Source organism: Spermophilus citellus (genome assembly GCF_964194105.1).
Source record: "Spermophilus citellus genome assembly, chromosome: 7".
NCBI classification, from domain to species: Eukaryota; Metazoa; Chordata; class Mammalia; order Rodentia; family Sciuridae; genus Spermophilus; species Spermophilus citellus.
In genome coordinates, this window is record NC_138188.1 from 69,849,523 (window position 1) to 69,876,348 (window position 26,826).

The 26,826-nt window shown below is 34.5% G+C and overlaps 1 long non-coding RNA gene across 1 annotated transcript in view; it reads left to right on the plus strand.

Annotated features, from left to right (window-relative positions):
* LOC308653620 overlaps nt 1-26,826 on the plus strand; it is a 169,589-nt gene that overhangs the window by 85,057 nt on the left and 57,706 nt on the right. Inside the window, exon 2 of the long non-coding RNA XR_014023079.1 lies at nt 25,722-25,784. This is a non-coding gene — a long non-coding RNA (uncharacterized lncRNA). The remainder of the gene's footprint in view (nt 1-25,721; nt 25,785-26,826) is intronic.

The following is a 26,826-nucleotide window of genomic DNA, read 5'->3' on the forward strand; positions in this document are numbered from 1 at the left end:
TCTTCTAGTTGAGTTCCCAATACAATCCTTGTTCCGTTGAACCCTCCTGAACACTGACTTTACTGTTTGCATTTCTTTCAGCATTTTGGTGTTCTGAGTACCCACCACCATTGCCTATTAATTTCTATTATAACATTCTAATACTTCTCCAGCTTAATCTCCAAGCATTTCCAACTTCATTCCAAAGGCTTCTGAACCACACAGAACATTATGGAGGAAGAGCATGGCAGAGAAAAGCTGCTCAGTTCATGGTAGCCCAGAATCAGAGAAAGTGAGGAGCTAGGGACAAAATAAATGCCCCAAAGGCATGTCCCCAGTATCCCACTTACAATAGTCATACCCTACCTGTCTGTACTTATCACCTAATATAGTAGTCCTTTCAGATTATTAATCCAACAAGTGAATTAATCCACTCTGTTTTAGCTCTCACAACCTAATAATGAGTTTTAGGGGACATCTCATGACGAAACCATAACAGGTGGGAATATAAGTCTGGTGTTTATTGCTTCACCTTCATTGAAATAGAAATCTGTAATTTCTGAACAGAAATGTCCAGTGCCAAAAAATACATTTGAATTCCAATGGTACACAGATGCTTTATATACCACATCTGGTTTTGGATTATTCATCATAAGTATATATTTAATTCATTTATTTATTATTCTGTAATATTCTACCCATCTTATTATTTTATGTAGTTTAATAAATATCAATATTTGTATTATATTTTTATTTTACTTAGTTTTGTATTTATGTAATTAGAATCTTTCAAATATTCTTTAAGGGGTGTGTCTGTGTGTGTGTGTGTGCGTGTGCGTGTGAGATATATATATATATATATATATATATATATATATATATATCACAACAACTAGAGCCCCAGATCATCCTTAGGAGGTACAAAATCTCTTGTAGATGTGGGATGAAAGAGATGTTTCATATTATAAATATTCTTTCTTTCTGTGAGCCCTTGCTTTTACTGAACAAATTCAGTTTAGAGATTCCCTTGTCATCTTGTACTTGCTAAGTGTTTTCACCATTGTGTTGTCCCAAGATTTAAAACTTATCCTATTTACAAAATCTGCTAATGAAAGGTGTATGAAATTAAACTTTCTTTAATATATGGTTTGGAGGGACAGCACAGTCAATACAAATAATTTCAAATATCAATACAAATAATTTCACATGAAATATGACACATCCCTGTTTTAGAAAGTTCTTCTGTTTCACCAACTACAAAGGTTTATTTTACTACATCCTTTTGACTCATGTCCTGCTTTTGCCTAATTCAGTATTGCCAGTATCCTTTGTCCTGTTTTCCCCTTCTTAGTCTTTTTTCTACCAGTATACCCCCACCCCATTTAAGTTTTTATCATTTTTTTAATGTGGACACATTTAACTGTCTTTTTGTTGATATGAGAACCTACAATATCAGACCCTCTGGTCCTACTTTTGCCCCAAGTGAATTATCAAATCCTTTTTTCTAATTAAGTTAATTCTTTCTGTAAGAATGGTCCTTTTCCTATTGTTAACCTTTTTATCCACACCACTACCTCTATAAAATTATGCTCTGTATTTTGCCTTTTAATTTTATATCATTCTGAGGTTCAGTGACCATGTTGGCACTTCAGAAACTGCTATCTTTAGCATTCCCTTGGGCAAGAATAGCAGCAAACTTCTGCTATTTAAGTTTCATAAGAAAAAAAATCTTATTAACAGTCACATGAAAAATATCAGCAATATAGAACCCATACTATGTAAAATTTCTGATTTAAGACATAAATATAAAATTTATATGTTTACCTATACCCATGAATCTAATTGAGGATTATCTATGTTTTTGCTTGTTTGTCTATCAAAAGTATGCTTAGTCATTGAATAGTTATTAAGTGGTTGTATTTTTTTAGGGAAATTAAATTTAAAATGTACACATGAATATGTTAAATTATTATTGATCTTTTTAAAGGTTGGCATACTGCTTTTTCATACATATGTTTACTTTTGTTTTATTGTTTATCTGTTCAGATTTTATAAATGGTCTTATGATCATCTGCACATGATGGTTCATTATCAATCTCTCCAAAAATAAATAAAGACAATTTGGAAAACAGCAGTGTTGTATTTCACCCTAAGGCTGTTTCATTGACTTGTGCTCCAGAAAGAATTACCTGTATGTCACTATTAGCAAATTACTACATAAGGTATATATGGATAGTTGAAAGAAATATTGGTTTGCCACCACCTTCCAAGGGAGTTAATATGGAGTAGAGGTCTTAGAATATTCACCTGTGAAGTTACTTTTTTTTTTTTAATTTTTCTTTTTTTTTTATTGGTTGTTCACAACATTACAAAGCTCTTGACATATCATATTTCATACATTAGATGTGGGTTATGAACTCCCAATTTTTACCCCAAGTGCAGATTACAGAATCACATCGGTTACACATCCACAATTTTACATAATGCCCTAATAGTAATTCTTGTATTCTGCTACCTTTCCTATCCCCTACTATCCCCCCTCCCCTCCCTGAAGTTACTTATAAAGAATGTCTACAATGAGTTAAATTTAATCCCTTGAATAGATTTGAGAGAAAAATGGAGCAATCATATTGATGCTGTATTAATTGGGAGATTTGTGAAGTGTATTTGGAATGTTGTATATAAATGTTCAGGTGGGAAGAAGGCAAATAGGAAGATATGAGCACAGTATAGGAAAAGGATAAACCCTTTTGCATTGGGCTTATAGTCATTCTTTTAAGAGTTGTAACTTTAAAAACCTAGGTTTCGAATCAAACAAATACTACTTCAAATTCTTTACTGTATACTGGCACTGGGTATGTGATGCTGAGCAAGCTCCATTTTAAAAATGAGAAGATTACCCACCTTAAGGATGAAATGAAATGATACCTGTAATGTCTTTAACAATGGAACTATGCAAATAGTATGTTAATTACATTGTAATTTTTATTTTTTTTTATTTTTTATTTTTTTTTGTTGGTCACAGTACCTTTATTTTATTTATTTTTTTAAGAGATATAATTTTTTTAATATTTATTTTTTAGTTTTCGGTGGACACAACATCTTTATTTTTTTTATTTTTAGGTGGTGCTGAGGATTGAACCCAGTGCCCAGCGCATGCCAGGCGAGCGCGCTACCGCTTGAGCCACATCCCCAGCCCTTTATTTTATTTTATTTTATTTATTTTTTTTATTGGTTGTTCAAAACATTACATAGTTCTTGATATATCATATTTCACACTTAGATCCAAGTGGGTTATGAACTCCCATTTTTACCCCGTATACAGATTGCAGAGTCACATCAGTTACACTTCCAGTGATTTACATATTGACATACTCATGTCTGTTGTATTCTGCTGCCTTTCCTATCCTCTACTATCCCCCCTCCCCTCCCCTCCCCTCTTCTCTCTCTACCCCCTCTACTGTAATTCATTTCTCCCCCTTGTATTATTTTTCCCTTTCCCCTCACTTCCTCTTGTATGTAATTTTGTATAACCCTAAGGGTCTCCTTCCATTTCCAAGCAATTTCCCTTCTCTATCCCTGTCCCTCCCACCTCTCATCCCTGTTTAATATTAGTCATCTTCTCATGCTCTTCTTCCCTACTCTGTTCTTAGTTACTCTCCTTATATAAAAGAAGACATTTGGCATTTGTTTTTTAGGGATTGGCTAGATTCACTTAGCATAATCTGCTCTAATGCCATCCATTTCCCTCCAAATTCTATAATTTTGTCATTTTTTAATGCAGAGTAATACTCCATTGTGTATAAATGCCACATTTTTTTTATCCACTCGTCTATTGAAGGGCATCTAGGTTGCTTCCACAGTCTTGCTATTGTGAATTATACTGCTATGAACATCGATGTAGCAGTGTCCCTGTAGCATGCTGTTTTTAGGTCTTTAGGGAATAGACCCAGAAGGGGAATAGCTGGATCAAATGGTGGTTCCATTCCCAGCTTTCCAAGAAATCTCCATACTGCTTTCCAAATTGGTTGCACCAATTTGCAGTCCCACCAACAATGTACAAGTGTACCCTTTTCCCCACATCCTCGCCAGCACTTGTTGCTGTTTGACTTCATAATGGCTGCCAATCTTACTGGAGTGAGATGGTATCTTAGGGTGGTTTTGATTTGCATTTCTCTGACTGCTAGCGATGGTGAGCATTTTTTCATGTACTTGTTGATTGATTGTATGTCCTCCTCTGAGAAGTGTCTGTTTAGGTCCTTGGCCCATTTGTTGATTGGGTTATTTGTTATCTTATTGTCTAATTTTTTGAGTTCTTTATATACTCTGGATATTAGGGCTCTATCTGAAGTGTGAGGAGTAAAGATTTGTTCCCATTATGTAGGCTCCCTATTTACCTCTCTTATTGTTTCTTTTGCTGAGAAAAAAACTTTTTAGTTTGAGCAAGTCCCATTTGTTGACTCTAGATATTAATTCTTGTGCTATGGGTGTCCTATTGAGGAATTTGGAGCCCGACCCCACAGTGTGTAGGTCGTAGCCAACTTTTTCTTCTATCAGATGCCTTGTCTCTGGTTTGATATCAAGCTCCTTGATCCATTTTGAGTTAACTTTTGTGCATGGCGAGAGAAAGGGATTCAGTTTCATTTTGTTGCATATGGATTTCCAGTTTTCCCAGCACCATTTGTTGAAGATGCTATACTTCCTCCATTGCATGCTTTTAGCCCCTTTATCAAATATAAGAAAGTTGTAGTTTTGTGGGTTGGTTTCTGTGTCCTCTATTCTGTACCATTTGTCCACCCGCCTGTTTTGGTACCAATACCATGCTGTTTTTGTTACTATTGCTCTGTAGTATAGTTTGAAGTCTGGTATCGCTATACCACCTGATTCACACTTCCTGCTTAGCATTGTTTTTGCTATTCTGGGTCTTTTATTTTTCCATATGAATTTCATGATTGCTTTCTATATTTCTACAAGAAATGCCATTGGGATTTTGATTGGTATTGCATTAAACCTATAGAGAACTTTTGGTAATATCACCATTTTGATGATGTTAGTTCTGCCTATCCATGAACAGGGTATGTTTTTCCATCTTCTGAGGTCTTCTTCAATTTCTCTCTTTAGGGTTCTGTAGTTTTCATTGTATAAGTCTTTTACCTCTTTTGTTAGGTTGATTCCCAAGTATTCTATTATTTTTGAGGATATTGTGAATGGAGTGGTTGTCCTCATTTCCATTTCAGAGGGTTTGTCGCTGATATACAGGGATGCCTTTGATTTATGCGTGTTGATTTTATATCCTGCCACTTTGCTGAATTCATTTATTAGCTCTAATAGTTTCTTTGTAGACCCTTTCGGGTCTGCTAGGTAGAGAATCATGTCGTCTGCAAATAGTGATAATTTAAGTTCTTCTTTTCCTATTTTTATGCCTTTAATTTCTTTCATCTGTCTAATTGCTCTGGCCAGTGTTTCGAGAACTATGTTGAACAGAAATGGTGAGAGAGGGCATCCCTGTCTTGTTCCAGATTTTAGAGGGAATGCCTTCAATTTTTCTCCATTCAGAATGATGCTAGCCTGGGGCTTAGCGTAGATTGCTTTTACAATGTTGAGGTATGTTCCTGTTATCCCTATTTTTTCGAGAGTTTTGAACAAAAAGGGATGCTGTACTTTGTCAAATGCTTTTTCTGCATCTATCGAGATGATCATATGGTTCTTATTTTTAAGTCTATTGATGTGGTGAATACCATTTATTGACTTCCGTATATTGAACCAGCCTTGCATCCCAGGGATGAATCCTACTTGATCATGGTGTACAATTTTTTTGATATGATTTTGTATCCGATTCGCCAGAATTTTATTGAGGATTTTTGCATCTAGGTTCATTAGAGATATTGGTCTGTAGTTTTCTTTCTTTGAAGTGTCTTTGTCTGGTTTAGGCATCAGGGTGATGTTGGCCTCATAGAATGAATTTGGAAGTTCTCCCTCTTTTTCTATTTCCTGAAATAGCTTGAAAAGTATTGGTATTAGTTCCTCTTTAAAGGTTTTGTAAAACTCTGCTGTATACCCATCCGGTCCTGGGCTTTTCTTAGTTGGTAATCTTTTGATGGTTTCTTCTATTTCCTCAATTGATATTGGTCTGTTTAGGTTGTCTATATCCTCCTGTCTCAATCTGGGCAGATCATATGACTTAAGTAATTTATCTATGCCTTCACTATCTTCTATTTTATTGGAGTATAAGGATTCAAAATAATTTCTGATTATCTTCTGTATTTCTGAAGTGTCTGTTGTGATATTGCCTTTTTCATCCTGTATGCTAGTAATTTGAGTTCTCTCTCTTCTTCTCTTCGTTAGCATGGCTAAGGGTCTGTCGATCTTATTTAATTTTTCAAAGAACCAACTTTTAGTTTTATCAATTTTTTCAATTTTTTCTTTTTTTTCGATTTCATTAATTTCAGCTCTGATTTTAATTATTTCTTGCCTTCTACTTCTTTTGCTGTTGTTTTGCTCTTCTTTTTCTAGGATTTTGAGATGAAGTATGAGATCATTTATTTGTTGTTGTTTTTTTCTTTTTTTAAGGAATGAACTCCAAGCAATGAATTTTCCTCTTAGAACTGCTTTCAATGTGTCCCATAGATTCCGATATGTTGTGTCTGTGTTTTTATTTATCTCTAAGAATTTTTTAATTTCCTCCTTAATGTCTTCTATAACCCATTGATCATTCAGTAACATATTGTTCATTCTCCAAGTGATGCATGATTTTTCCTTCCTTCTTTTATCGTTGATTTTCAGTTTCATTCCATTATGGTCAGATAAGATGCATGGTATTATCTCTCCTCCTTTACATTGTCTAAGAGTTGCCCTGTGACATAATATATGATCTATTTTTGAGAAGGATCCATGTGCTGCTGAGAAAAAAGTGTAACTGCTTGATGTTGGGTGGTATATTCTATATATGTCAATTAAGTCTAGGTTGTTAATTGTGTTATTGAGTTCTATAGTTTCCTTATTCAACTTTTGTTTGGAAGATCTGTCCAGTGGTGAGAGAGATGTATTGAAGTCTCCCATGATTATTGTATGGTGGTCTATTAGACTCTTGAACTTGAGAAGAGTTTGTTTGATGAACATAGCTGCACCATTGTTTGGGGCATACATATTTATGATTGTTATGTCTTGTTGGTGTATTGTTCCCTTGAGCAGTATGTAGTGTCCCTCTTTATCCCTTTTGATTAACTTTGGCTTGAAATCTATTTTATTTGATATGAGTATGGACACTCCTGCTTGTTTCCAAAGTCCATATGAGTGATATGATTTTTCCCAACCTTTCACCTTCAGTCTATGTATATCTTTTCCTATCAAATGCGTCTCCTGTAGGCAGCATATTGTTGGGTCATGTTTTGTGATCCATTCTACTAGCCTGTGTCTCTTAATTGGTGAGTTTAAGCTATTAACATTTAGGGTTATTATTGAGATATGGGTTATCCTTCCAGCCATATTTGTTTATTTATGTTACTGAATATGGTTTGTTTTCCTCTTTGATGATTTTCCTCCCTTTACTGTCCTACCTCCCACTGTTGGTTTTCATTGTTGTTTTCCATTTCCTCTTCCTGTAATGTTTTGCCGAGGATTTTTTGGAGAGATGGTTTTCTAGCTGCAGATTCTTTTAACTTTTGTTTATCATGGAAGGTTTTAATTTCATCTTCCATCTTGAAGCTTAATTTTGCTGGATACACAATTCTTCATTGGAACCCATTTTCTTTCAGTGTTTGAAATATGTTATTCCAGGATCTTCTAGCTTTCAAAGTCTGTGTTGAGAGATCAGCTGTTATCCTGATTGGTTTACCCCTAAATGTAATCTGCTTCCTTTCTCTTGTAGCTTTTAAAATTCTCTCCTTATTCTGTATGTTGGGCATCTTCATTATAATGTGTCTAGGTGTGGATCTCTTATGATTATGCACATTCGGCATCCTGTAGGCTTCTAGGATTTGGGATTCTGTCTCGTTCTTCAAGTCTGGGAAGTTTTCTCGAATTATTTCATTGAATAGATTGCTCATTCCTTTGGTTTGGAGCTCTGTGCCTTCCTGTATCTCAATGACTCTTAAGTTTGGTCTTTTAATGTTATCCCATATTTCTTGGATGTTCTGCTCATGGTTTCTTAACAGTCTTGCTGAGCTCTCTATGTTCTTTTCAAGTTGAAATACTTTGTCTTCATTGTCTGATGTTCTATCTTCTAAGTGTTCTACTCTGCTGGTAGTATTCTCAATTGAGTTTTTAAGTTGGTTTATTGCTTCCTGCATTTCTAGGATTTCTGTTTGTTTGTTTTTTATAACCTCTATCTCCCTGTATAGTTGATCTTTTGCTTCCTGGATTTGTTTATGTATTTCATTGTTGAAGAGATCTTTCATTGTCTGATTTTGCTGTCTAATGTCTTCCTTGAGACTCCAGATCATCTGAAGCATGTATCTCCTGAATTCTTTATCTGACATTCCATCTGCTGCAGATATTACCTCTTCTAACATTGAGTTGACCTGCATTGCTTGTGGTTCTTTCTTTCCTTGTCTCTTCATACTGTTCGCGTTTCTTTCTGCTTTCTGAGACTGTTGTGTTATTGAATTTTCCCCCTATATATTTGTATTACTCTTGTATAGTTGCAAAGTCTCCCGCGCAGGCGTGGGCAGGGGCTCTGCTCCTCCTCCAATTGGGGCACTGTGCCTACCACATCTGCAGGCCGCTGGGCCTGTTCTGCTGGTTGGTAGCAGGTGCGCCTACCTTGCAGGCGCGTGGGGCGGCTCTGCCACTCCCAGGTTGCTGGGCCTGACCTGCTGGTGGGTTGCCGGTCTGGCTACCTTGCAGGCGCGGTGGGAGGGCGCACACCTATTTGTATTTAGACAGTTACGCGAAATGGAGGACGTAATGCTTGGGATGAAAGTTGGGGGGAAGGGGAAGGTAGGTGCTCTTGAAAAGAAAGAAGGAGAGGGAGATAGATAGCATAGAGGAGAATGGGAAGAGCAGTAAAACTTGGAAGGGGAGAGAGAGAGGGAAAAGGGAGAGAAAAAATTAAAACGAAATAGGAAATAAAATTAGGTCTTAGAGATCCATTTTCTTCTCTTCCCATAGGCAAAGCTTTGCCCTCTGGGCTGAGTTTTGCCCTCAATGTGTCAACAGCAATCCCTGTAAGGCGGTTCCTGGGAGTCTCTCAATCCTGTTGGTCCAGAGCCGTTTCACTTCTACGGCCCCTCCTCCCCTTCCTCCTGCCAGCCAGCCAGGTCCTGCTCACCGGAGGCAGTTCCCCAAGGATTTGGTTACACTTTCAGCCCCACCGAGTGCTCTATTTCCCTAACTACTGAGCACTCTTGCTGTCATTCATCTAAGCCCCAGTGCTGTGGAGCTGTGTCTGGCAGTCAATTGTTTAATTTTTCTGGACCCCTTTGGTGGGCACACTTTCGGAATCTGGCAGCTAAGACCATTGGTGTTGCTGCTGGTGGTAATAGGAGTTGGGGGTTGAGGATCCCCTCTACTTCCCTTAGCCCCTACAGTCACAACCACACTGCTGGCGGTAGGAGGAGTTGGGGGTCTGGAGTGTCCTCTGTTTCCCTCCGCCCCTACCGTCACACCCTCTCAGTTCGCGGTTGGGGGATTTGGGGGTGGGGAGTCTTCTCTGCTTCCCTCTGCCCCTACAGTCACGCCCTCGTCACTGGCAGTAGGGGGAGTTGGGGGTTGAGAGTCCTTTGGCCCTTACGGTCACGCCCACGGAGAGATTTTGAAGTTTCCTGGTTGTTTGTATCTGGTGTGGGTGGGAGTCACACTCCTGCTAAAGTAGATTCCGCTGGGAAGGAATCTCTTTGGCCGAACTTTGCTGACTTCCCCTCTCTGCTATGGCGGGCCCCTGGCTCCTTGCCGGAGTGTCCGAAGGGAGGGGTGGAACTGGCTTGTCTCTGGTCTAACACAATCTCTGGTTTTAGTTCCCAGTTCGCTATTTCCTAAAGGGTTGGTTAGATTCCCTTCACGCTGTCTCGGGGGGGGGGGGAGCCGTTCGCCGGGTGGACGGGGCTGTTAGTAGAGCCGGGAGGGCACGGGCTGTCTGCTGGGCCAGGTGGGGACACTTCTCACTGCGCCGGGCCGCTGGGGGCTGCCTGTAGAGCCGGGCAGCTGCAGCCGCGTGGCTAAGATCCAGGCGGGCGGGGTGGCCGTTCACTGAGCGAGAGCGGGGCCTCCCGGAACGGTGGAATGGCGGGTATTGTCTGCGGGTTCGGGTGAGCCGCACCGCTCGGGGCCGCCGGCCGCTTTCTGAAGCGGCTGGTGACTGCGGGACTGGACCTCCGCGCCTGCGTGGCCGGCCAAGATCCACTTGTCTGGGACAAACTGACACTTCTAATAAACCTACCAATTCCCGGCAGGTCCCCTCTTAACGGAATTTTGCTAGAAGTTCCTCAGTAGGTAGACTGCCGCTGTTCCAATGGGTCTTTCTGATCCCGTTAATGTGGAGACACTGGAATCGCTGCTTCCTCGCCGGCGGCCATGTTGGATCCCACATTGTAATTTTTAATAAGAGTACTGTATGTAAACAGTACATAGCACATTTTATAGTGCTTATTTGGCTAGACTATAACTCTTGAAAGGGACACCTTTTTACTTTAGGCACCATATTGATAAATACATGTATGCAATTGATTTTTATAGCACAGTAATTAGAGAAACTTTTGGATAAGTAACTACTGGAAATCATAGAAATGACAATTTGAGGGAAATTTTAAACATAGTAGAGTTCAGGGAAGATGTAATTATTCTGAATAATAGAATTTTGTTTGGGGAACATTGCTGGAAATAGTTGTTTAAGATTACCCAGGAAATTGTTTAATAAAATACTTAGAAAGAGGGAAGAACCATGTTTAGTTGAGTGATAACAGGCTGAGATAACAAAAGACATTAAGTATGGACAGAAGAGATGAGAAAAAAGAAGTCAACGGAGTAGGAGAAAGAAGTATATCAGAGTGCAAATAGAGATAAAATGGCAGTTGAAGGGCAGACAAGATAGCTCTTGCCTATAATCCCAGGTACTCTGTAGATTGAGCAGATTATTGAGCCTGGCAAATTGAGACCATCTTGGGCAATATAGTAAGATGTTGTCCCCAAACAAAGCAAAAGAAAAACAAAAAACAAAACAAACAAACAAAACAAAACAAAACAAATAAAAATGACAGGTTGATCCAAGGGTCTCTTGCTACCAGAATGCCACAATATGTTTATTATTAATTTTCATACTAAACTACAAGTACATTTGTAAACAGAAATGCATTATAGTATTTTAGACTTCCCATACTATCTCCCTTTGTTTTCTCTTAGTGGAGCTATAAATGTTATATTCTAGGAGCAAATTCTTTTAAAATGCTGAAAGCATGTTTTTGTCCACTGTATTCTTTCAGTGTTATGATGGCAATTTTACTTGTTAATGATATTTAATAATTTCATTTAAAAATTCATCTGTGTTCAGATATCAGTTAAGCAGGTACCCATATGACCTTCCACTGTACTTATGGAAAGAAATACTACCTACCTAGTGTCACTCTCTTTTTCCTCTTAGGAGAGAAGTAAGCTTACTGCTTTCTCATGATACACAGTAACTCACCTTCTGTTTGTAGACACTTTGATTCTACCTGGTAATTCTCCTTTATTAGCCTACAGTTGTTTTTGGAAGAACTCACAGGGCCTTTAGGAATTGACTGAAACTGCTAACTTATTTCTCACAGTTGCCTTAGGAAAATCACATTAAATTTATATCTTAGTGGAATGCATTGGGATTAATTTGAAAGACACACTGTGAAATTATTCATTCAACAAAAATTATAAAAATTGATCTATAGACTCTTGTCTAAAAGAGTGTTTTATTTTTGTATTACTTTTGCTTAAAACCATTCCTTTAATATATAGTAGTATTTTTGCCATATTTCTATTACTTTGTTCACTATGAAAGTTAGAGAAGAATCATGAAAGAGTTGTTCTGTAATGAGAACAAAATTCAAACCTAAGTAATTTCTGTAATGGTGTTGTTCACTCAAAGAACAGTGATATTTTAAAAAAAATTGAAAAAAAATTAAGAAATTTGAAGTAAATAAAAAAACTAATGAATTTGAATGAATGAATATCTGACAATGTTTACCGCAACATTTAAACTACTCCTCAGGCTTTTAAAACAGATTTTAATATGTACTTACTTTTAAAATTAATTTTAATTGAATGTTATTTTCATGTAATAAAACATTTTCAGTGTAGATTATGATGTGAAAGAAGATTGCATTTTATTTGATTTCTCTATATTCTTTTTAGAGAAAGTGAACTAAGTTTAATACTCTGAGTTTCGTGATGCAGTGATAGTATTTTGCTTGTTTTGGTTATTGCTTTTTACTTACTATCTTCTGATTATTAATAATGCTGCAAAAGAAACAACTGATTGTGCCAAAGAAATCTTCTTTTGCCTAAATAAAGTGTTATGTATTTTCATTTTTAAATGACATTTTCTAAAAAATCATCCTAACTAATTATTCATCCTTTTCATATTTTGTGAAATTATACTTGCATATTAAGTTTATTTTATTTTGCTTTTTCAGAGGTAGAGATCAAACCCAGAACTTCTTGCATGCTAGGCAAGTAATCAATACTGAGAACACCTCCAGCCCACTGCCTGTTAGATTTAAGTTAGAATAGTGTTGATGAATATATTAAGATGCTTTTCTAGCAAGCTAATAAAAAATGGCAAGTGCTTCTGTTTTTCCTTGGGTGTTATACTGTTCCTTGATTAATTAAAAAATATATCTGAAGAAAATCTACATGGGGTAGGTAGTTAATGAATAGCTGATTTTGTATTTGCTAATTTTGTGAAGTTTGAAATCCAAATATTATAGTTATCTAAAGAAGTTTGATATCAGGATGGGTTTATTTTCTTGATTTTTAAAGTTTGGCAAATATTTATTTTATTTTTTTTATTTTTAATTGGTTCTTTTAGTTATATATAATGCTATATTTCATTTTGATATAATCACAAAAGCTTAAATATAATTTGCTCTATTCAATTCCTAGTATTTCCCCTCTCCCTCCCTTCCCCTGTTCCCTTTCCTCCACTCCTTTGCTCTTTCTGCTATTCATTTACATTTTTTTTAATGCCTTGTGGATACACATAATGGTGAGATACATTGTAGTATATTCATTTATGTACATAAAAAAACTTAGGTCTGATTCATTCATTCCATTGTCCTTCCCTTATCCTATGCCTTCTCCCTCCTCCTCTAGCCACTTCCTCTGCTCCAATGATCTTTATTTTGATGTAATCTTCTGCTTTTCTTTTCCTTTTTCTTTATCTTGGGCTAACTTCTACACATCAGAGAAAACATTGAACCTTTGACTTTCAGTATAGGGCTTATTTCACTTAGCATGATAGTTTCTAATTCCATCCATTTACCAGCAAATGCCATAATTTCATTTGTTTTTATGGCTCAGTGTATATGTACCACATTTTCTTTATCAATTCATCTGTTGAGGGGCTCCTAGATTAGTGCCAAAGCTTGACTGTTGTGAATTGTGCTGCTATAAATTTTGATGTGGCTGCATCCCTATCATATGTTAATTTTAAATTTTTAGATATACACCAGAGAGTGGGAGAACTGGGTCATATGGTGGTTCCATTCCTAGTTTTTTGAGAAATCTCCCTACTGCTTTCCAGAGTGATTGCACTAATTTGCAATGTATGAATGTACTTTTTCTCCCACATCCTCATCAACACATTAATTGTATTCTTGATAATTGCCATTATTACTGGAGTAAGATGAAATCTCAGTTTAGTTTTGATTCACATTTCCCTAATTGCTAGAGATGTTGAGTATTTTTTTTTTCATATATTTGTTGGCCATTTGTATTTCTTCTTTTGAGAAGAGTCTGTTTAGTTCTTTTGGCAAATAATTTTTGTTATAAATAATTTATGAACCTATACTGGCATATCAGCTACCTCTGAGCAAAAGGCTTTAGAATCTTTCATTTAAATGTTTGTCATAAAATAAAATTTTCCATGTAGTAAGAGTTAAGCAATACTTTTTAATACAAAACAATTTTTACATACATTTTTCTTTTTTGTTTTTCAGCTTTTTAAATACATCTTTTATCAAATGAATGTTACCGATTTCTAACTGGCCTCTTTGCTTGTGATTTTTCCAAATTCTTTCTTCAAATGTCAGACAGAGGAATGAGTTAAATATGAAGTAAACACAGTTCTTCTTCAGATCTTTCAAGGTTTCTCCATTAATCACAAAATAAAATCTAATCACCTTAACAGGCTCTTTAAGTTCCCTTGTTATCTAGACTTTTGTTACAGGTTAAACTACAAATCTTGGTATTCATTTTCATACTCCATGCTTTAGCCAGATGAATTCCATCAACAGTTGGATTTTCTTGTTTATGGGCCTTTATAAACATTATCCTCCAGGGCAGGCCTCTTCTCCTGTTTGTTCTGGGTCACTTTGATATATGAAGAAGACAGTAAGTAGACTATTAACATTTAAAATCTATTATAATTTCATCGAGCACATATCATAGTTACTTTTTTAAAGATGAGAAGTCTTTTCAATGTTTTTTGTTTGTTTTTTTTTTTTGGTGGTGTTGAAGGGTAGGTAGGGATGCTGAGGTTTGAACCTAGAACCTCAAGAATGCTAGGCACACACTGTTACTGAACTATATCCCCAGACTCCACTTACTTTTTAAAAAAGCAAAGGTATCTGTTCACAGACCATAAATCTCTTTGTATTTTGTGGGTTTTTTCTTTTTCTTTTTTTTCCAAGGCAAAGGCTCAGTGTTTTGAGTTACCCAGAATGGAAAAATCTCTCTACCTTATGAAAGTATATCATTATTTCTTTAAGACAGCAATATATCCTTTTGTCTATTCATCTCTGTTTCTCACCCACCACCTATAACACATACACATCAAAAAAAATAAAAAAAACTATCAAAAAGATTTTTTATTGGAAGAAATAATCATTGTTCAAATCAACATTTGGTGATTGTGCTCAATATACAGATTGTATATTCTTAAATGCAGGGATAGCATTTTCAACACAAATCTTTTTCTGTTAGGTCTTTGAAACACAAGACAATGCAAAAGCTTAAACATTAAGATCAAAGTTAACACTCAGCAAAGTTGTTGAAGTGAGTCAATGAAGGAATTTTTGAAAAAAATTTTCTTTTCTTCTGTTGACCTTCTCTTACCCTCCTATTTTCAACTTCTCTTTCAAAAAAGGTCATGTTCCAATAGTACTCTATATGTCACCCAGAGTGGAGAGGTATATATATCTTGTATCCCCTGCTTTATTCAACTCAAAAATTGAATTAGCTGGTACAACATATTGAATATTTTACAACACCCAAAATTAATAAGTTTAAACTCTAGCCCCCAAGGTGATGGTGTGAGGAAATGAATGCTCTAGGAGTTGATTAGGTCATTAGAGAGGAAGCCCTCATGAATGGGATTAGTTTCCTTGTGAAAAATACCCCCGCCCCCAAAGAGATCCTTCACTCTTACTATGTGAAGACACAGTGAGAAAGCACCTCCTATGAACGAGAAGTGAGCCCTCATCAGAAACCAAATTTGCTGCCATCTTGCTCATGGACTTCCGAGCCTCCAACACTGTGAGAAATAAACTTCTGTTGTTTATAAACAATGTAATCTATGGTATTTTGTTACAGCAGCCTAAACAGACTAAGACAATTTATTTTGATAGTCATATCACACTGACCTTTAACTTGGAGACAGCTAACCTTGTCATTTGATGAGACTGCTGTTTAACAAACTCTCATTTGTTTTATTTAAAATACTTATAAAATAATAGTATATTTGAATCAATTTAGACTCATTTGTATACATTAGTTCTTATTCTATTTAATAAATACAGCTTTTTATATACACATTCCTTTTTTAATCATTTCAGTGTAATTTTGGCTTAATTTACATAAAATGACCTCATTAAAAGCAGAGTTCAATGTTAGTTGACAAATGAAATATTCTGAAATTTTTGTCTATGTCTCTTATACAAATATACTTTGTTTAAGCTTTCCTCTAACAAAGATATATAGTAAGTTGGTTTAAATTTGTATACAGAATATACAGGACAACAATGGGGTGACATGAAGACTAACTGCTTAGTGTTGGCTGGATGATTGAAAACAAATGAAATACAAAGCCTGTCTCGTGGGATTGTGCTGCCTACTGGAATGAAGTGCATTAACTTTAACCCACCTGAGGCTTATAGGGTTTATTTATTTCATCTGTTGGAATATCTTTTTCCTTACTTATGACTTTTCTACTCTTAAACTGCTAGCCAGATCATTGCTATCTTTTAATTATTGCATCATAATTATGTTTTATTATTTTTATTTTATTACGTTTATTATTTATCATAATCTAATGGTTGTATAACATTTTGCTTTTTACTTGTTTTTAAATTCAGATTGTGAATGTATAGAGTAACTATGATATGTACCTCATTTTCTTGCTTAACAAAAATTTTTAAAAATTAAAAGAATTCTATGATTATGGTTGGTTTCTTTATTTCTTATTTTTTGACCTATATATATGTCTCTATCTTTGCTCTTTAATTAACAAAAGCTCCTTGAAAGTTTGTCCACTTATTAATATCATGTTAAAAATTGTATTGAAGTATGATTTAGTTACATTAAAATATGATTGTCATTTAATAACTAATGTAAGATGCCATTCAATAATACAGTTCTAACTTTGGTGTATTAAGTCACACACAGAAAATTATAAAATGATAATATTTATATGAAACACTGCAGGAAATGGATGAAGGAAGTTGCTTTAAATTGGAAGTAAGCAGATGGGAAGATTACCTCTAGAGAGGGAATAGGGGTGGGAGGGAAAGGGAGTACTGGTAGTCTGTGCCCTATACTATGCCTGGAAAACGTCATTACTAAAAAGAGTATGGTGAAAGAAGAACTGGAAGTGAATGCAGACATGTACCACAACTAGTGGGGTTTAAGCTCCTGAAAAACTTAACACTTAAGGATCCAAAAGTCATCCATTCAACAATGGATGGTGGAAGGAGATGGTCATTATTATACAAAATACATGTATGAAGATGTGAATTTGGTGTCAACATACCTATTTACAAACAGAGATATGATAAATTGTGGTATAAAGGTGTATGAAGAGTTGTAATGCAAAAAGAGAGAGCTCATGTATAATGGCATAATTTGGTGTGAACATACTTTATATACAGAGTTATGAAGAAAAAAATAATGCCTTAATAGTTATGCACATATGATGATTTCAAATGAAAGTGAGAAATTTAGTCCATCACCTGTAGAGTTTGTCTTTATGATTAATCATCACTCTTTGTTTTCAAATGAGTTTTCTAGAACATGGTAGACAATCAGTAATTTTTGAGAAGCCTCAAATCAAATAGAAAAGTCCTTCAGATGATTGGATAAATTTATATCTTTTTAATCAGATGGCTGTTATCTTTTGACTTGTTAACATGGTCAATATTTGTCACTTCTATAATTAATAACAGATAAAACTCCAAATAATAATAGCAGCTGCCATGTTGGGGACATCCATGATGTTCCAAGCCCTCATAGCTCACCTGATAATAACCCTGGGATATGGATTGTTATTCTAATTTTATACAAGAGGTATCTGAGTGTCAATAATTTTTAGTAGTCTTAAAACTACTAGATAGTGGAGCTAGGATTTAAACATAGATTGATCAGATTCCAGAGCCTAAAATCAGTGTAATTGCCATGTCTGTAAGGAGTGCTTACTGTAGCATTTGTTGAATGGATGACTTTTGGATCCTTAAGTATAAGGTTTTCAGGAGCTTTTCCCTCCCTTAACGCCCACTAGTTGTATGACTGCATTGACTTCCAGTTCTTCTTTCACCATAATCTTTTCTAGCAATGATGGTTTCCAGGCATAGTATAGGGCACAGACTACCAGTACACAATCATGCCCATGCAAATACTGAATCGTGGCTTTGGTCTCATTAGCATCTGAAGCCTACAACACCAACTTTTAATTTCTGGCTCTGCTACTAACTAGCTGTATGTCTTTCGACATGCTGTATAATCTCTCTGTGACCTAGTTTTCTCATTAGAGTATCGTAACTATAACAATAATACCGACATTATATACAATTGCTTTGACTATTAAATAGCTAAATAGATGTATAACGCTTGACATATTTCCAGGTATATAAATCATTATATACTAATATTATTAGTCATGACTAAAAGAAGTTGGTCTTACTAAGTTAATTTTTAAAAATTGCTCACTAATGCTTAAAATTACATCTTATAACACTGAAAGTTCTATAGGTGGTTTATTGCTGAAATAACTGAGAGACACAGCAATTACTAACATATTCTGTTCATGATTTTTAATGTTTTGTGATATATTACAAAAGATAAGAAAAGCTTTGCCTAGTTGGCAGATTCTAAACAATCTAACTAATGGAATGAAGAATTTATATGAATATGAAACAACTGGCAGTACAAACATGTATCACATTTGTTTGAAATTATATTGAAATGTAATATTGAAATATCTGAGATTTCAGGATATAGTTACAAAAATCATACATGGCTTGAGTTGTTTCTTCCTATTTCATATTGAAAATATGATGTATCATTTCTCAAATTGAAGATCTAGACCAAGATTTGGCAAATTATGGCCCCCAGGTCAAATCTGGCCCATCACTTTTTTTTTAAGTTTTATTGGAACACAGCCCTGCTCATTTATTTAATATTGTCTTCACATTACAGTGGTAAATCTGAATAGTTACAACAAAGACCATATGGTTCAAGAAACCAAAAACATTTATTCTCTAAGCCTTTTCAGAAAAGTTTGCCAATCACTGAATAGACAAATCGAAATTCACACATGAGAGGTTACTTCAAATTGATGTTTTATATTTTCTCTGTAGGAAAGATTTCCTTCTCCCCTCTAAATTTTATAAACAGCATCAATAGTACTGATCAAAGCCTGTTTACTCTTTCATGCATGTTAACTTTTTTCTGTTCTCTCAGATTATGGGTTTCCACAGTATTCCTGGCATTGTAGGCATATAAACTATAAAATATGAAACCAAGTTAAACTTTGAAACCAGACAACTGCTCAACTTTTGTATGATTAGTTATTTTGTGAAACTGACTAAATTTGTTTAAGTAATTTATTGAGGTAAGGCACGTTGACTTTCATAGTTCATGTGACCTAAAGAACACAATTTGAGGTTATTACCAAGCATTAAACAAATACGTTATCAAAAACATCATCTAGCTACTGTTATTAAAAAAAAACTTGTTTATTGATGTTTGAGATTATTTGGCCCTGTGTTTATATGAATGATGTTTGTTTATCCTTAGTATTCTTTCCCAATGTTCATTACATTTTCTTTCATGTTTGCTCATTTAGTTCTAAAATTCTAGTCTTTTTAGTTGTTATTCTATCATTTTCATGGCTTTCTGCATTTTTTCTTTATATTTTTTCTTTTTTTTCTCCATTCTCTTTGTTATTGGTTCAGAGTTTGAAATTGAGACCAGCACTTAAATAGTTTCCATCAATGCTAGAGTGATGTTGGGATTACCTTTTCACTCATCATCTTTCAAGAGGCATTATGCATCACTATCATCAGCAAATAAAATCCTTATCATCAGCAAATAAAATTCTTGTAAAGGCTACCTCCCTAAATCCTGCTTTATCTTCCTAAAAGTAAATTTGAATAAACACTGAGGGCAGAACTTACCAGGAAGAGAATTAATTGAGAATTAGTCCTTTTTAATCAATTCAGAAATTCCTGTACTTTATTTGAAGGTAAATATAGTTAATTTGCGTTGGGGGATGATGTTGATTATTTAAAAATCAGAGATGAAGAAAGAAACCACAAAGTAAAATGATTTATTTGCTTTTTGGTAAATTTTATTCTGTTTTGTAACCTTTGAAACATGGATTTTATGAGTTACGCCATTAAAATTTATACTCCCTCTAGAGTGTGTTGTTAATCATTATTGCTCTTCTGGGCTTCCAAATTACCTATCTATACTGGAATGCAATATTCCTTAATGTTTACAATTGAAATGGTGATGGTTCTTAAGACTTTTCATATATTTCTATGAATGACATGGGATTCGCAAGAAATAAAGACTTACCTTTAGAAATACATTTCAAATATTAAATTCTTCTTAAAAATTCCTAGAACTCTAAAAATCAGTTTTCATTCTATTCTCTGATATAAAGTATCTGACTCTAATGGATACTTTAAAGCTCCAAAAAGTAGATGAAATCATTATAAGGGTAGTTTTAGTATAATAGAAACAGAACAAGCTGTAGGTACTTCATTTATAATTTAGTTCAATGCACCAAACATTTATTATGTTTCTACTTTGTGAAAGTCCTCTTCAGCCTTGGGTAAGGGTGTATGTAGATATAATGTAAGGTCCCTGTCCTTGGATGAAGAGGATTGAAGTCAGAAATGAACACTTATAAATTTTAAAGCATGGAGATCTATTTCTATGTCATAATAGTTCCTTTTTTTTTTAAGAGTGGGAAGAATACCAGAAAGGAGCTCAGAGCTCCAGGTGAGGTCAAGAAAATATACTGGAATATTTCCAATTTATAGAACCTCTCTTAGTCTTATTAATTAGTAATCTTTGCCAAAACAGTGTTAATGAATAGAAGTTGAGAAGTAGGATGCTGACCCTAGAACCTCTGCATAGAAGAAAGTGATCCAAAAACAGAGATGATTCCAAACCAAACTCAGCTCATGAGATTTCAAGCTCTTAGAAGTCCTTATCATTACTGAGAAGTTTTATAAATACTTGAATAGAAAAGGAAATGGGTCATAGAGCTTGACTAATTTTTAAAAAGTCTCTTCTACTCAAATTCAATCATTTATTGAATTCTGATATAATTCAAAGAGTAAATGATGCAACACTATTCTTGGGTGCTTATAGAATAGTAAGGGAGACAGAAATGTACACCAAGGTTTCTAAAATTATACTGTGTGAAAATTCACTTGACTCAACCCCCCTCCCCCTCCCCCATATCTCATCCTGACCTATCCAAGGTTCAGTTACAATCTCAATTACAACTTTAGCATGGCATGATGGTGCATACCTGTAATCCTAGCCCAATCAGGAGGCTGAGGCAGGAGAACTGCAAGTTCAAAGCTAGCCTCAGCAACTTGGCAAGATCCAGTCTTAAAATAAAACATAAAAAAGGGTTGGGGACAGGCTCAGTGGTTAAGCATTCCTGGGTTTAATTCCCAGTCCCCCCGCCACACACACAAAAATTAGAATTTCAGCCCTTCTTTTTTCCCAACACTGTTTTTCTTCTTCACTGTACCTCCTTAGTTTTAATCTTTCCACCCTCAGTTGGTCCTATACCAAACTGTATTCCCCATTTGTCTTTTGCAAGAAACTTGTCACATTAAACATTTCATGACAGTTATAAATTTATCAATTAATTGAAAATTTAATGGGTTGTGGGAGAAAGCATTATACCATGGAGACCTCTCACTATTCCCTCACAATTTCTATTTTTCCCTGTTTGATCATTTCTATTTACTTGTACATTCTACTATTCCTAATGCATGTTGTCCTCTGCTCTATAAAAAGAATCCCATCCACCAAAGGTAGTTTAATCTCCTCTTTCTCCATGAAAATATTGGTAATTTTTTTATATTATTAAATAAATAATATAGGAATCACAGAGGATGTAGAGAGAGGTATAAGTAACACAAAGGAACCCAGAGTTTGGAAGTAAACAGATTTATAGTATCAAATTAGAACATGGTGAGTACCGTGTATATACCATTTTAAAACTTCATGGTAGATCTTAGAATAAATTCCAGTTAATCTCATCCCAACTGTGTGGTTTATAATAAAGCATCATTTCAAAGTATCCTCAGTGTTGTCTGATCCAAGAAATTATTGCTTAAAGAAAAGAATACATTTCAGAAACAAAATTGTAATCTAGACATGTGAGAATAAAACATACTACTTAAAGAAATGCAAGCTATGCACAGAATCAATTAGAAACAAGATTATTATGAAGTCATGAGATTGTTGTGATAAAATATTTTTTAAAACTCATTTCTCTTCACTTTAAAATTCCATATTTGCTGGGAACAATGGTGCATATCTGTAATCTCAGTGTTTCAGGAGGCTGAGGCAGGAGGATGGCAGGTTCAAAGCCACCCCTGAGCAACTTAGTGAGACTGTCTCAAAAAATAAAAAGGGCTGAGGATGTCACTCAGTGGTTGAGAGCCTCTGGATTCAATCTCTGATACAGAAACAAAACCAACCAAACTATATGTATGGTAAAAATTTCATAAATCAAATGGGTGTATTTCTGTATGCCATAGAAAATATTTTAATGTACATTGTGTGTGTATACACACACACACACACACACACACACATACATATATTAGAACAAAGTAGTACTTCTGAAAAAAATATAGGACTGAAAATACTACTAAACTTTTTATATTGTATATATACAATATTCTTAGTAAAAAATAGTATCAATTAAATAAAAGATAATATTCAGTTTGTAGTAAAAAGTGAACAATTTTTTATCAGTTTGCATAATACTTTAATATTTCAAAGTGTAAACAAAAAAGAAATATTTGACTTAACATAGGATTGGGATATAGTCCTTTTGTGTATGAGTGTATGTGTAGAGTCTTTTTATTTTTAAAGTCCTGTAGCAAAATCTATTGGAGATATGTTACTTTTTTTTTTCTGGCTTAGTGTTTGGGATGCTCTCCAACTTCAAAGTGCTTTGTAGTGTGTGAATTCCAGAAGTGGGATACACTAATTTGGTAACTGTATAACATTGTTGCCTTGTTGCAGAGTCCATTGTTTCTGTCTTTTTCCTTTGAATCCTCAGTGTTAGTTTTGTCCTCAGACCAACTTCATCCATACTCACAAGGTGGCTAGAGTAGTTCCACACATTACATTCGTACACAACAGCAAGAGCAAAAAGGTTTTGTTAGAAGGTAGGGAACTTTGGTAAGAAACCCCCAGAAAATCACTGGCTAGATGCAGTTAACATATATACCCCTAAATCAATTCCTGGCAGAGAAAATGATACCACTGATTGGCTGAGCTAATCAGGATTGTCCTGAATCTGTGCATGTGGTCCTCCTCTTCAGAGTTGCTTGGTTAAAAAAAAAAAAAAAAAAAAAAAAAAAAAGAAAGAAATAAAAAAAGAAAAAGAAAAAAGATTTGAGGATGAAGTAGGACTCTGCCAAGCAAAGACAAATTATTTCAGTGTGAAGCTGTTTATTGGAAATAGAATCAGACTCTAGGTCAATAATTCTCAACCCTACATGTATATGAGAATCACCTGGGGTGCTCTTAAAAATATGTATTGATTTGATTGGTCTGCAGTTAGATTTATAAAATTGTTCTTTGTAATTTTAATGTATAGGTAAGTTTGAGAATTACTGCTGTAGGTAAACTGAAGATAGCATAAGGCATTGGGGACCTTTGTGAGTTTGCACACGTTGAGCTTCTCAAGCAGTTTTGTTTATGAGCTCTACTGAACAATTTTTGAAAATTAGCCAATTGACTAGTAGAGCAAAATTACCAACACTCCATCTTAGACCACAAGTAATCTATGAAAATAAAATTGTGCTTATTGCCATATTTATTGGAAATATTATGAGAATATAAGATACTCAGGTATTTTAAGAATCAAAACAGCTTTAATAGCTCTACTTACTAAGGAAGAAATGCTAATCTCATTTTTGTGATAAGAGAACTCAATTACAAAATCCATTATTGGATGAGATAGAACTAAAGACAGAGTTTCTTTATTCTACTGCTGTTGATACTTTTGTTCTTGTATTTGGTCAAGATGCTATTTAAAATTGTTATAAATTTAATTTTATCTTATGTGTAAACAAAAAATATTACTGGAGTAATATTTAATATTTAATATTAAATATTTAATATTTCAATACATGTATACATTGTATATTGTTTAAATTAGTCTCCATCTCCTTTGTCATTTCTTTATGGTGAAAAATCCTTCCTTCTAGTTTTTTAAAATGTACAGTATACTATTGATAACTCTAGCCACAATGCTGTGAATTAGCACACCAGAACTTCTTGTTCCCAACTGTAACTCAGGACTCATTGATCAATACCTTCCCACCCTCTCCCCTCCTTTACTCTCTCCAGCCACTGTTATGTTTTCAACTTTTAGGGAATCAACATTTTTAGATTTTTATATGAGTGAGACTATATGATGCTTTTTTTGTCTTCCTGTGCCTGGTTTATTTCACTTAACATAATGATCTCCTGTTTAGTCCATGTTGTTGCAAATGACAGAATTTCACATTTTTTTGTTTTGTTTTGTTTTGTTTTGGGGGCTGAATAGTGTTCCTTCATATTTACTAGCACATTTTCTTTGTATATTCTTTAGCTGATGAACACTTTGGTTGTTTCCATTTCTTGGTGATTGTGAATATGCTGCAACAAACATAGGAGTGAAGATAGTTTTTCAACATTCTAATCTTGTTCCTTTTGATTCATTAATCTTTGGTATTGTTTCTTTAGTCTCTGTTTCTTTTATTTCTGTTCTGATCTTTTTTATTCATTTCTTTCTACCAATGTTGTTTTACTTTTATTTTCTCTTAGTTCCTGGAGATGTGGTGATAGGTTGTTTGAGATCTTTCTACCGTTTTACTAGGGCCAACAATTGCTATAAACTTCCCTCTTAATACTATTCTTATTTTAGCCCATGGATTTTGGTATTCTGTGTTTCCACTTCCATTTGTTTCAAGAAATTTTAAGGCTTTTTTTCTTTGTTGATTCCTTCATTGTTTCTTCAAAAGTAAGTTGTTTAATGTCCATGCATTTGTATAGCTTCCACAATTTTTCTTGTTATTGATACCTAGTTATATTTAATTGTGGTTAAAATGTATACCAAATATGAGTTCAGCTTCTTAAAATTTGTTGAGACATTTTTGTGGCCTCTCATACGATCTATCCTAGAAACTTTCCATATGCTAATGAGAAAAAAATTATTTTCAGCAGCTTTTGGGTGGAAAGTTCTGTAGATGTCTGCTGGGTCTATTGGGTATAAGAGGTATTTTAACTCCTTTGTTCCTTTGTTGATTTTCTGTCTGGATGATCTGTCCTTTGCGGAAAGTATGGCGTTAAAGATACCTCTAAGAAAATATTGCATTACTGGAGAGTGTGTATTCAGTTGTTCAGTCACACTCCATATTACTCTTTTTAATAAAGAGTAGTCTTTTAATGAGAAGAGGTAATTAGTCTGTGTAGCTGACAGTCATTTAGGTACTTGCTTTAGGATGTTTTCTTCAATTGAAAGATATTGGGAAATAAACTAGTGGTGGCTATTAAGAACTGGCTGGCTTAGTTTTTATAGAGATAACATTTTCTAAATTACTGAATTATGATATTGAAAATGAAGGGCAAGCTCCTTGTTGGGTGACAGTGTTAGAATAGCCCTAATGCAGAATCTCATTAAAGCATCTGTCAGGATTCCTCTATTTTACCATCACCTCCCTTTTTCTGCAAGAAGCAACTGTCGTTTTGAGTGAGTGTACTGCCAAAGAGGCATTTACAAATAAATGAAAAATGTCACAATTGATTTCACTTCTTCCAGAATACTGTGTGTCAGCTTTGTCACAAACTGTCTTTGTTATTCTCTATTTTAGATCTCCCAGCTGGACATTGGAAATAACTTTTGATGGTGTAGGGACTTTTCCATGTGACCCCAGGTAAGTCCTCTTTTGGTGACCATTTATAAATATTTGTAAAGATATTTGAACAGTTACAGAAAATGAAATCTTTTTTCCTTTTACTCTCTGTAACTGCTGTTTTTGCCAAAAGCATTTATAGTCAATTGTTTGATTATATATTTGGTCATTTAGGGGGATTATTCCATGCATTAAAAAGCTTCAGAAAATTATACAATTGTATTTTATATTCTTATCCCCAATACAATAGTTTGATATTATATTTAATTTATAATACAAATAACAGTATTATTTGCAAAGAAGACATTTGGCTCTTTTCCTATATTTTGAAAGAACTTAATATGTGTGGAAATTCATCTTGAATACATGTAATTCTTATAGCTTGTATCAATTTAATTGATACACATTCATCATTGCCATTATTGTAAACCATTACACTAGCACTATAGCTATTATACTAGTATTATTGAAGACTTTGAGCCATATACTCTGCTAAGAAATTGTATGAATTAGTTTATGCAAATGCATCACAGTGGTGTTTGAATCCTAAGTTAATATGGATTTGAAAAAAACTAATTAGAAATTGCTAGCAGTTTTTTATTATGAATATTAAATTAAACTAAATCTTCCTATAATTATACTTAAGAGATTTTAATCAATATAATTAGTTATAGATTGTGCTATCATTTGAGATTTATTTAGCTTACTACTTTTAACTTGAAAGATCATGGAATAGACTAATTAGCAATATTGTCTTCTCTTGGAAAACAGAAGTGAAAGCAGTTCACTCATTCATTCAATAAATATTTATTGAGCACTATTAAGTGCTAGGTATTTTATATTGAGGATGCAATTGTGAAGAATATTAACCATCTCAAATTTTTTTAGTCTAGTGGGAATCAGTCAGGAAAAGAGGCATGTAAGACATAGCATGATGGGTAAAACAGTATGGATAATATGGGATATGAGAAATGAGCTTGGCACCTAATCCTGTCTAGGGATCCCTGCTCAGGCTGGGTATGATGTGGGACAGGAAGGTAGAATAATATTAAAGTTTGCTTAT